The sequence below is a fragment of the Drosophila sechellia genome, unplaced genomic scaffold, assembly GCF_004382195.2.
Source record: "Drosophila sechellia strain sech25 unplaced genomic scaffold, ASM438219v1 Y_24, whole genome shotgun sequence".
In the NCBI taxonomy this organism is placed as follows: domain Eukaryota; kingdom Metazoa; phylum Arthropoda; class Insecta; order Diptera; family Drosophilidae; genus Drosophila; species Drosophila sechellia.
Window position 1 is genome coordinate 19,664 of NW_022611392.1, and position 11,691 is coordinate 31,354.

The 11,691-nt window shown below is 37.9% G+C and overlaps 1 pseudogene; it reads left to right on the forward strand.

Annotated features, from left to right (window-relative positions):
• Positions 1–90: 90 nt before the first annotated feature.
• LOC116803435 lies at positions 91–1,006 on the forward strand (annotated as a pseudogene).
• The last annotated feature ends 10,685 nt before the right edge of the window (positions 1,007–11,691 follow it).

Here is an 11,691-nt window from a genome sequence, read left to right on the forward strand (position 1 = left end):
ATAATATATATTATAATTTAATGAGTAGGCCTGAAAAGTAAAGTCATACTTAAATATACAATACAAAATCCTTATGAGGCTTAGTTAACTATTAAAACTTTCTGAAATGTCTGTAATATTTAATGCGAGTGTAAATACTAAAAGCGCTGTTGAGTATCAGACAATATCATCCACACAAAGTCATTTAGCGGAGGAGCAGTCGGAGCGCTTGCACAAGTGGATTTCAAATGATCAACTCGAGAAACTTCATTCGGCGTTTCTTAACACTCCCGAGCGTCATGTTGGCATTGATGAATTGCGTATCATACTTGAAGAACTAGACATAACGTTCAATGATTCAATGTATACACGGCTCTTTTTAAAGATTAATCAGAATCGTGATTTTAAGGTGGATTGGAATGAGTTTGTATCTTATTTAATATTTGGCTTTCAAGAGGAGGATCCGAGCAGCCAAAAGGAGTCTTTAATTTTACCAATCTCCGGACCCCAATGGTTAGGAAATCAGAACACCGTTCAGCTATATGTTGTTTGGCCCTCCTCAAAGCCAAATCGGACCAAATACCAATTGATGAAGTAACCGAGACTATTAACTTTTCCTTTGGCGGTGAGGATTCTCCAGAAGCTTCTGGAATGTGGGTCACGGCCAGCCACGAGGGAATGATGCGTTTTTGGACATCTCATATGGAACCAATTCGAACTGCATCGTCGGAAAGCAGTAAGTTTAAATAAAATATTTTACGTTATAAAAAACATATCCATTCCATTTTGTAAATATATTTTATATATATTATATCTTCGTTGAAACGATCTAGACGTCTACCAAAATCTGTCCTTCCCTGTGTGTATTTTACATCAATCTGTCGAAACTTCAGGAATTGTTAAAGATATGAATCGATATTCCCATATAAGATTCCAAAAGAAATTTTAATACAAATTTTTTTCTGTATCGTAGTATTACTGTTACGCAGTATACGTAAAGTGTGAATACTTTACTTTAAATTTTGCTAATTGGTACCACGGCAACACCTCCAGCCAACCGATCTTGGTGCCATGCCGATAGACATGATATAGGAAAAAACATATAATCGAGTAAATATATAAATAAAAGAATATTATGAGCAGACAAGGTCAGAACTTGAGATAATATTATAGTCTATTCCAGTCAGAACATACTCTGTGGCGGTAATGTCACCCAAAGTTGAATATATCTACAATAAATGAATGATACAGAAATTTGTAGTAAATCTCCATGAAATTGATAAATTTATCCGACTAATAAAGACAGGACTTAAAATTTTAATAAAACTAAGCTTACAAATAAATCCTGTGAATTCGGGAACTACTATAGACTATAGATATTAAATATATAACTATAAATTATTTATCAGGATTTTTAGACGAGTCGATCTGGCCATGCCCGTCTGCCTTTCCGTGTAAGCTATGTGATTCCGGGAACTTTAAAACCTTGAAAGTTAAGATTAAGCATGTAGATTCTAAATACTTTTTTTTAAGATTTCTTACCAAATCATCAAATCTATATGAGATAACTGTTAATGACAAATATCCCAAAAAAAATGCTCCAGCTACTTTTTAGAGATGTATGAATAATCTTCTGAAAGATTTGATCTACAAAGATTGTTTACTCTATTTAGACGATATTATTGTTTATTCCACTTCATTGAATGAGCACATTTTATCTCTAATGAAAGTCTTTTAGAAACTGAGAGAAGCCAACTTGAAACTGCAGCTAGATAAATGTGAATTCACGAAGAAAGAAACTGAATTCCTAGGGCACATTGTTACAACAAATGGGATCAAACCAAACCCGAACCAAACCAAAGCAATCACAAACTTTCCATTACCTAAGACACCTAAGCAAATAAAATAATTTTTGGGACTATGTGGGTTCTATCGCAAGTTCATTCCTAACTTTGCCAATATTTTTCAACCCATGACCCTCAAACGAAAGAAAGGTGCTGTAATATATATGAAATGAAAAGACTGAAATGTAAAGACTACGGATCATTTGAAACATCATACCCGATATCAATCTACCCTGGTTTTTTAAAGCCCTTTTCTCTAACAACTGACGCAAGTAATGTTGCTATTGGTGCAGTGGTATCACAGAACCATAAGCCCGTTTGTTATGCCAGCAGAACGCTGAACGAACACGAAATCAGTTATGCTACTATTGAAAAAGAATTGTTAGCCATAGTTTGGGCTACAAAATATTTCAGGTCATATTTATTCGGCAGGCCATTTGAAATATTAAGTGATCACGAACCACTGGTAAGGCTCAATACTATCAAAGAACCGAACATGAAATTACAAAGGTGGAAAATAAAACTTAATGAGTTCGATTAGATGATAAAATATCTTCTAGGCAAAGAAAATTATGTCGCGGATGATCTTTCCCGCACGAAGATAGAAGAAGTCATGGTTGGCGTAGACGCAACTATACTTCTCTAGACAAATGGAGATAGAAAAAGGCGAATTTGACACAACAAGTGTAAGTCACTTCTTTCAAAAACTAAAGATTAAAATAATCATGAACTCACCAAAGCCTCATTAAAAAATATGTGTGCACCAAGAAGTGTTCAATTTACTTCCCTAATGATGAAGATTTTCTGATCTTCCAGAGGGCATTTACTGAAATCATAAGCCCTAAAAATTTCACAAAACTTTGTACCACAAAGCTAATTGACATACTAACTTTTGCGGAATTTAAGGACTTAATCCTAAAGAAACATAAGGAACTTTTACATCCAGGTATAGAAAAAACCATTAATTGGTTTAAAGAAAAATATTATTACTATATACTATTAAATACTATAATTCGAAATATTATCAATGAATGTGAAATCTGTAATCTGGCAAAAACAAAACATCGAGGCACAAAATTGACATATGAAACAATACCAGAAATATTTAACATAAGGGAAAAATATATATATAATTAAATGTTTGCAATACTCATATGTGAAAAAAATATAATTTTATTTCACTGAATGATTAAAATTTTTTATTTGTTGAAGAACACCGACCAATTACAATTAGGTCTCAAACTGAACTCATCTAATTATTCTGATTTTATTGACATTCAAGCCTCGGTATCGAGCTTTTCTGATATGGACTTTGGACTTAAGGGATCTGATCAAGTGAAGAGAAAGAGCTTTGGAGTTGCTGACTTTAATTGTCTTTGGATTTCTCTTGGATTCAAGTGCATTCGCTCTTGGATACAAGTACTGTTAGATTTTTATAGTTTTGTTTATTGAAATCTAATACTTTTGTTTTCGGGATTGTGAGTCCGAGCTTTGAACGTGGGAACATGACGATGGGGTGAGGGCTTAGGCAAGAAATGTTTAAATTAGGGGACGGATGTTTAGTCTACCAGTGGGTGACTTATTTGGAGTAGGGAATTTTCCACTCAACGCAGACTTGAGGATCATATGACTAGTTGAATATATTCATTGACATCTGTTTCTAGGTGCGAATGTTCATCTTTTTGTTTACAATATTTGACAATAATTTTCTTAGGTATATTTTTAAGCTTATATGCTAAATACAGAATCAAACTAATTATCATGGTTACAAATATTGTAATGCATATAATTTGAAAAAAAAGTTATATTATCATTTATTTTCTTTGTAAGTGATTTATTGGTTCTAAACGTGAAACATTGTTGGTGATATAAATGGTTTGTGTAAAATTTGCTAGATTATTAGAAATTAGCAACTCATCTATTTGCATGGTACAATTTTTAATTTTATTAATGTTGTTTCATGAGATTAATATTTTGTTATTTGTACAATCTTGGTTGACAACTGTTTCAGGAATATTCCATGTTAAAAGTATATTTGGTTCTATATAGATTATTTGGAAATTTCTATGGGTTTTAGTGTATATGCATTGAGTTTGCTCTTGTTTTATAAGTCCAACAATACATTTGTCTAATATTACTTTATGAAATACTTGGTTATTGAATATCGAATATTTGCTCGGTTAGAATTCATCTGGGTACGGAACTATTTGAAATATCGGAACTTTGGGGACCTCGCTAGGAACGTGGGAAATAATCAAAATTTCGTCTTGAGCCAAGTTGATCTTTTTATCTTTAGTATTTTCTCCGAATTTACGTTTTTCAAATAATCGTGTTTTAGTAATTTTGGGTTAAAGATTCCTAGTCTAGTTAATTGCATACTTAACTCTATATCTTCTATGTATTCTGTGAACTGTTGTAGGTTGAATATAAGTATCGCAATTTGTTGGTTTTGTTATTTTTCTAACTTGAGCTTATAAATTATGTCAATACAGCTGTTGATTATGTCGACAATCATACTTAGATCATGGGTTTTCACGGAGTCTTCTGACTTGTTATTAATTTTTTCTTCTAGCACTTCCCTATCGTCTTCATCTAATGTACCGAATAAGTATTTATAAGCTTTCCCTACTACGTTTAAAAGACCTCTTTTGCTTCGCTGAATAATTCTTAAACCATTTATTTCCCGTTTTAGTTTATCGACTAAATATTGTATCTGTGGTACATTGGGATAATCATTTGCTTCAGTTACTAGGTTTTCGAACATAAGCATTGTCTTTGTTATGTTTATACTCAAATAATGGTATTCATAGCTGGTTGGAATTTCCATTGTTCCAGTTTGGAATATAAGATATCCATTCTTCGCACTTATTGGGTTTACTTCGATATTGCTGCATGCAACTAAGCATTATTAGGAATGTGCTATGTATCTTGCTCTTCATTGGTTGGTCTGGAATTATCGTATTTACTCTTATAAAATTTTCTCTGTTTCTTAAATTTTGATTTGTAATGAACGATTTTCCACATGTTCAATTTTCCCTGTCTTTTTAAATGGATTAGTGATTTTACTCTTTACGAGTGGAGCCTGTCTATATTTTATGTCAACTTCAAAATCATGCCTATTCTTATTAAGATATTCGATCTTGTCGATTTTTTCTTGTTGTACGTTAAAGTCTAGACTACCTGCATATTGAAAAATGACCGCTGGATATCGTTTAGTACTAATATGTTTTGTTTTGTGATTGTATAAGTTAGGTTTGGTCCTATTGTCCAGAGGTCCTTCCGATGGGTGGCTCCGGCAGATAGGTGTCCACGTAGATAGTTGATCCCTTGGTCCTGATGTTAGTCAGGCGGAATGTCTTCTTACGCAGATTATGGTGGAGGGCGTGAATTTTCACCCTTTGCTGGACACTGGCCTTCGGGCTCAGCGTGGATAAATTATATCAAATGCAATTGGTTTTACGGCAGAAGACGGAGTAGCTTGTTCTTTATTTATAAAGTGATCGCTTAGAACTGAATACAAAAAAGTGGAAAAATATGAATCTACCCTAGCTTTAATGCATCACGCCATAAACCCATGGTCGGCAAGCCGACTCAGCATTTATGCAGCGCATTTTGATACCCCGGAAGATGGGTATCCTATTGGCACTGCTGACCGTTCATAGCGCAGAGCGCTGAACTCAGTTGGGGCGCGTCAGCATTATTTATCTAGAGCTACTTAGTTGCTAAGGTAATTTTAACGTAAACTTATGCTCTGTTAGTTGTTAACTACTCCCCCCTTCAGATTATGACCGTCCCCGGTTATATTGAGTTTATCGATGGTTTGTTGTATTAAGATGGAGGCTCGCCTTTCCTTAATGACAAAAAAAGGATGAGTGAACCAATCAGAGCAACGTTCAGAATCACTCCAGCCGCGAACCAAAGTTTAGGGGAGCCCGCGGCGTCAACCTCGTCCTTGAACCCTTGGATAAAGCGCAGATTGTCGTTGTTCATGCGTTGTAGCAAGGGCATGCTCAATACCGGGTCATGGCCGACGATGTTCAGTAGTGGTGATCTTGCTACGCCAGGCTGCCTATCTAATGTCTTTTGAAAATTTATGAATTCCGATCCGTTGACGGTAGCTGACCGCTCGAAGGTTATTAGGTGCATTCCTTTGACGAGAACCTCTGGGCCGCCGTCCGTGCTGACGCGGCCTGTCGCTTCGTTAATGACAACGATGACGTCATCTATAGGCACTACTGTTCCCAGGTTGCTGGGTTGAGTGTAGCACTGGGCTGGGATTCCCGCATGGAGCGGGCGCAGGTTTCGCGTCGCGACCGCTCACACAAGGTGTTGTGCGTGGTTTCGCACCGCAAAGGTGCCTTCTTCACATTCCGCCAAAATGTCATCGACGAGCCGTAGGATTATTTGACTATGTGATACCGGGTATATGAGGACCTTTTTACTTCTCTAGGGTAGGCTATTAGTATATGGATAATATTATCGGACCGGAGAACTCTAATTTTAGCTGCTTCTAGTAAACTAACTATTGGAGTGTCTGGTTCAACTAGTGATTTCAGATCGGCATGACCAAGGATAGTGGGATTTATTATATCAGCCTTAGCCAATGTTATGGTTAGAATTAAATTGTGTATCTCTGTCGTCAGCATTCTATTTCTCGCTAGTAGTGCTTCATACAGGTGCGGGGTGTCAACCAAATTGTTATTCCGGGCCTTAATAATTTTATTAATGGTGTCGGTCAGTTTGTTTATCCGTTATTGAGTCTCTGAATTTATGTTAATCTGCCTGGAGTTTGAGTCCACTAGCTTAGATTCTGTCATCTTGATTTTTAGGAAATCTGAGGCATCAGGAGTTCCTGCAACTACCTTAAGAGCTGTACCTAACAAGTCTAAACTCCTCGCAATTCGGTGGTGTATTTTTAGAACGGACAACAAGTTTCTCAAATGATCTGTATCAACGTCTAGAAATTTGCGCATATGCGGCTGCGGAAAAGACTCAGACAATTTTTCTGTCTCATCTTCCATACTAATAAATTCCGAAAGGTTGCTCGAGTGCCTCAAGCAGTCACATTGTTCAAACACCAGTACATCTCCATCTGCGATGGGAATGTATTTGGCGTGAGAAAAATCGGTAATCCGCGCATTTGCCACTGCCAGGGTGGTGAGCGTTATGAAGGCGAACCTGCAATCCAAACGTAGAATGAGACCACTGCGTTTTTACTAAAGCCTAGGTCTGCCTGCACTTTTTGTTCTGTGCACAATGGGGTTAGCTTGTTTCCTAACCTTTTGTTGTTTTTAACAAATACCTCTTCTCCTACCTCAAAAACACGGTATCGCCTAGCTGGGTTACATCTTTCGATATTGATTTGCTGGGCCTTTATCAACCTGTCTTTAATGCCTAGGCAGCGATCATTCGAACCCATGTGGAGGATCTCGACCGGTTTCTTCTGAGTGACAGAATGTATTGTTTTATTATATTTTATCGTTGCCCTCAAGATTAGCTCTACCGTATCGCTAATTTTTTTATCTTAAGCTTAAGACATCTGGCGATTTCTGTCAAGGTGCTGTGGAATCGTTCCACTTGATTGTTTGACAGGCTATGAAGCGGGGCCGCGTTCACGATGTCAATGTGGTAATTGTTTTTAAGTAAAGAGGTGATCGTTTCCGAATTGAAGGCGGCCTCATTGTCGCAATATTTTGTTCTGATCTTGGGGAACAAGTTTACGAGTTGAAGCAAGGGAACTGTGACGTCCATTATTGTTCTGGACTGCAAGCTTCGAGAATTTGTCAACGCATGTTAAGAATTGCTTCTTATCGGTTGAGAAGATATTAATGTGCAACATTTCGCCGGTGTAGCTTGGTATGGGTGTTTCCCCAAGCTCCTGTTTTTTTGGGTGCCTGTCATATTTGGCTTTGGTGCATATTTGGCAATTTGCAACCACCTCCTTTGCTAGACCGCTCATTTTGGGGAAATAGTAATCGCGGAGGACTTGCTTGGTATTCTCCTGAGCCGCCCTGTGCACGACTGTGTTCTGTCGTGACAATCTCTAACTGCTCGTTTCTATTGGTTACGTCTATTTAAATATTTTTACAATATCGAAACTGCGTAGCCGGGAAATGAGCAATTAAGTCATGTTGAAATCTTGCCAGGGTGGGTAGGTCGCAGTGTATTGCATTTACCACCTCGGGGATCACGACTTTGCAACCAAGGCACTGCACCTGGAACTGCACTTGGAGCTGATCAAGGATCTCTCGACAGTTGCGTTTCTGTGCGGACTTAAGAGGTTCATATGCACCCGGCGGAAGCCGAAGCAAATTTGGTCAGACAACGCCACCAACTTTGTCGGCGCCAAAAATGAACTTCTGGAACTTCGAAGGTTACTTCTCAACAGCGAGCATCAAGGCTCCGTTCAGAACTTTTGCCTTTCGGTGACGATTGACTGGCGGTTCATCCCTCCACGGTCGCCCCATTTCGGTGGACTTCGGGAAGCAGCGGTGAAAACGACCAGACATCATTTCTACCGCGCTGTGGGTACGGTGGTTCTGGCCTTAGACGAGCTGAGGATGCTGGTGTGCCACATCTCGGCAGTTATTAACTCCAGACCTTTAGTTCCCATTTCAGAGAATCCTGCCGATGAGGATGTCCTCACTCCGGCGCATTTTCTCAATGATGGTCCGCCTTTGTCGTTTGAAGAGGCAGATATTACGGGCCTAAACTATAATCGGCTTGACTCTTGGCAGCGCATCTCCTTTCTTCAGCAAATATTTTGGTCGCGATGGAAGGAAGAGTACTTGACGTTGCTCCAGCAGCGTTCCAAGTGGCGCACACCAAAGCCTGGCGTAGCCGTGGACAACGTCGTTCTGTTAAGGACGAGAATCTACCCCCAATGAGATGGCCTTTGGCAAGAGTCATGCAGTTGATTCCTGGCAGAGACGGCGTCGCTCGAGTTGGAGAATTGAGGAGTAATAAGGCGGGCAGTGAACAAGCTGTGTCTGCTTCCCCTTGAGGACTCTGTTGCAAGCCAAGCTTCCAATGGGGGGAGGATGTTGGGTCATGCAGCCGGCAAAACTGTGCAGTAGACTAATCTCATATTCTTTAATATTATAAGCCAAATTAGTCAGTGGTAGCAGTTGCAATGCCCATAGTGCAAACCGCTGTTCTCGCACGCATTTATCTGTACGGCTCTCATTCCTTGTTTGTTGTTGTTAGCTACCTACGTTAAGCTTGGGCGCTGCATTTCGGCTGTCTGCCCCGCCAATTGCCAATTCGTCGTGTTTCGGAAAAGACTTAGCTTAGGCCTTAGCTGCCTTAAACAATTCGCAAAATAAACAGTGTCGTAATATAAACAAACTTTCTTCGGTTTTTTTATTTTTCGCAACAGCTATTGAAAAAGGTCAATAGCTAAACAATATAATATAATATAATATAATAGAATATAATATAATATAATTTAATTTAATATTTTATTATTAAATGATAATCATAAGTAATCTTTTATACGTAATATTTATTATTGTTTCATAAAAATTTTATTATTTGAATGTCATCAGAATTTTCTTTAATAAATTAAATTTTTCGGTTGTTATAATTGATTGGTCTTTTCGTTAATGAAATATAATTTTGGTTATCTTCATGTCTATTATGTATGGTAGCAGCCGAAGTGGGAGATTCACCGTAGACATTGCTGGCGCAATACACTAGAATAACTGCCCTGGAAGAATATTCGAAATGGTCGCATTAAGATCCTCGTTCAACCAGCCAATTATGGTTATTAATCTTTTGCGCTATATCAGGGAAAACTCGCTGAATAAGCTTCACTTTTGAGTATGTGATGTGATAGAAATCTGTAGGTAATGTGATGAATCCGGTCGAGGTGTCCACTGCAACTTTTTTATTTCCAATATCTAACAACTGCTTCGCAAACACATTTGAACTTTCATCTTGTTGCAAAAAATCTCGCATGTTAGTTAAGTCAAAGACATAGAATAACAATATTCGTAACGCCATACAATTTTTTGGCACGCGATTTTTTGGCCATGGCTCTAGAGGTGGCTCCAGGCTCTCTCGAGTTTTTGTTCGAGAGAGAAAGAGCGGAGAGCGCTACAGCAAGCAGCTCTTTTCTACGCCTACAGTAACAGCAGACAACTGTATGTGTGCACACGTATGCTCATCCATTGTAAATTTGACAAAATATGCCCTTCACCTTAGAAGTTCGTTGACTTTAAATCTATATTATTTTTTATTAATTGACACCATGCGAAAAATTCTTGTTTTGCATTGCCTTAACGTTTTTTTTTATTTAAATAAAGCTTAGAAATAGTAATAGCCGAATCTATGTACATCACAAAATAAATTTCGAAAATGATTGTATTAGAATACTTGTCATTATGGTATTCAGCTTGCGACGTGACAAAAATTAATAAGGCAGTGATTGTTGAGTGCTTGTGTCCGCACTTCGTGCCTCCAGATATGACTTTTGCAATAAGCAGTTTTAATATTATTATTTATTTTATTAATTTTTATTTTCTACTACGTATTATTATTTTTTATAAATTATTTTGAGTGGGAAGAATAGCGCGCCATCGTCATATTGCTACGAAATTGGCCACAACTCCAAATATGTAAATTAGTTTCTTCGATCAGAATTGATTTCGGCACGAAAATCGTCTTCTAGCACAACACGCACACATATACGCGTTCTCGTCTCTTGTTTTACTCACACAACCAAGAAAATTATATTTTTAGATTTCTTACGCTCCCAGTAAGCGAGCGGAAAGAGAGCAATTTGGCCTTCACCAAAAAGTGGCTGCATAGTGCCAAACCAATGCATGGCCGTTACGCATCTTGTTATTCTAGTGTCTTTGGTTAAGTGAAGTGTCTTTACGTACTGCCACAAATTTGATGATTTTAGGCATGCATTAAGTTCATCAGCAACAGTTGATCGGGGAATAACTGGAAGAGTCTGACGAAAATCCTGACAACAGAATCGTGGCCCTACCAAAAATATATTGGTGTCACGAATATCTTTCAACGTTCTGTCCTGTGCCTCCTGTGCATCCCAAAAAATCAATATGAATACCTCTAGGATCTTGGCCATTGCGCTATTTTTGGCGATGTTGCTAATTGGTGTTTCGGTAATTTGCATTTTAGTGGTAATTTAAAGGCAAAATGTAGAGTTCGCCCGCCTTCTAGCAGAGTCTATTCAGCTATTCCAGATGAAGCCAACGCTAGAGCATCATCATTGCCAAAAGCAATGAAATTAAAAACGTTTTTCCGGTTCCTTCAGGAGTATCAAGGAAATAAATTCCACCAGATCCACTCTTCACAGCTTCTATATAAGTGTCGTACGCAAATCTTTGTTGTTGATTTAATTGTGGGACATTTGTACAACTGTTTCGGCCAATTATTCAATGTCGTACTGATGTTCTCTTTGCAACTCGTGGTTTAATGCATCGTGCATATGATGCATAAGATAAAAATTGACTGCCCATTTTATTTAGAAAACGTTGTATAGGAATAGAAAATTCTGTTTCGAGGATTTTCCAGGCTATTTTTGGAACCTTCCTTTTAAACCTTCCCTAGACCTCCACGAATAATTCAAGACCAAGGTGAGATAAATCCGTTCAGCCGTTCTCGAGTTATACTATATTATATGATATTATATTATTTTATAATTATTATTATATTATATTTTTTTACGTTTACTTACCAAATCATCTGGTCGGAAGACGATTATCCTGTACCTTTGCTTTCCTGCCGTCTTCCACGCCCTTTTCTGTAACAGTGGGATCAGCAATCCATCCTGAAACGCGTGGCTTGACACTTTGTAGGTGTTGTGCAAGAATATTCTCTTAATGTTGTCGTTCGAACG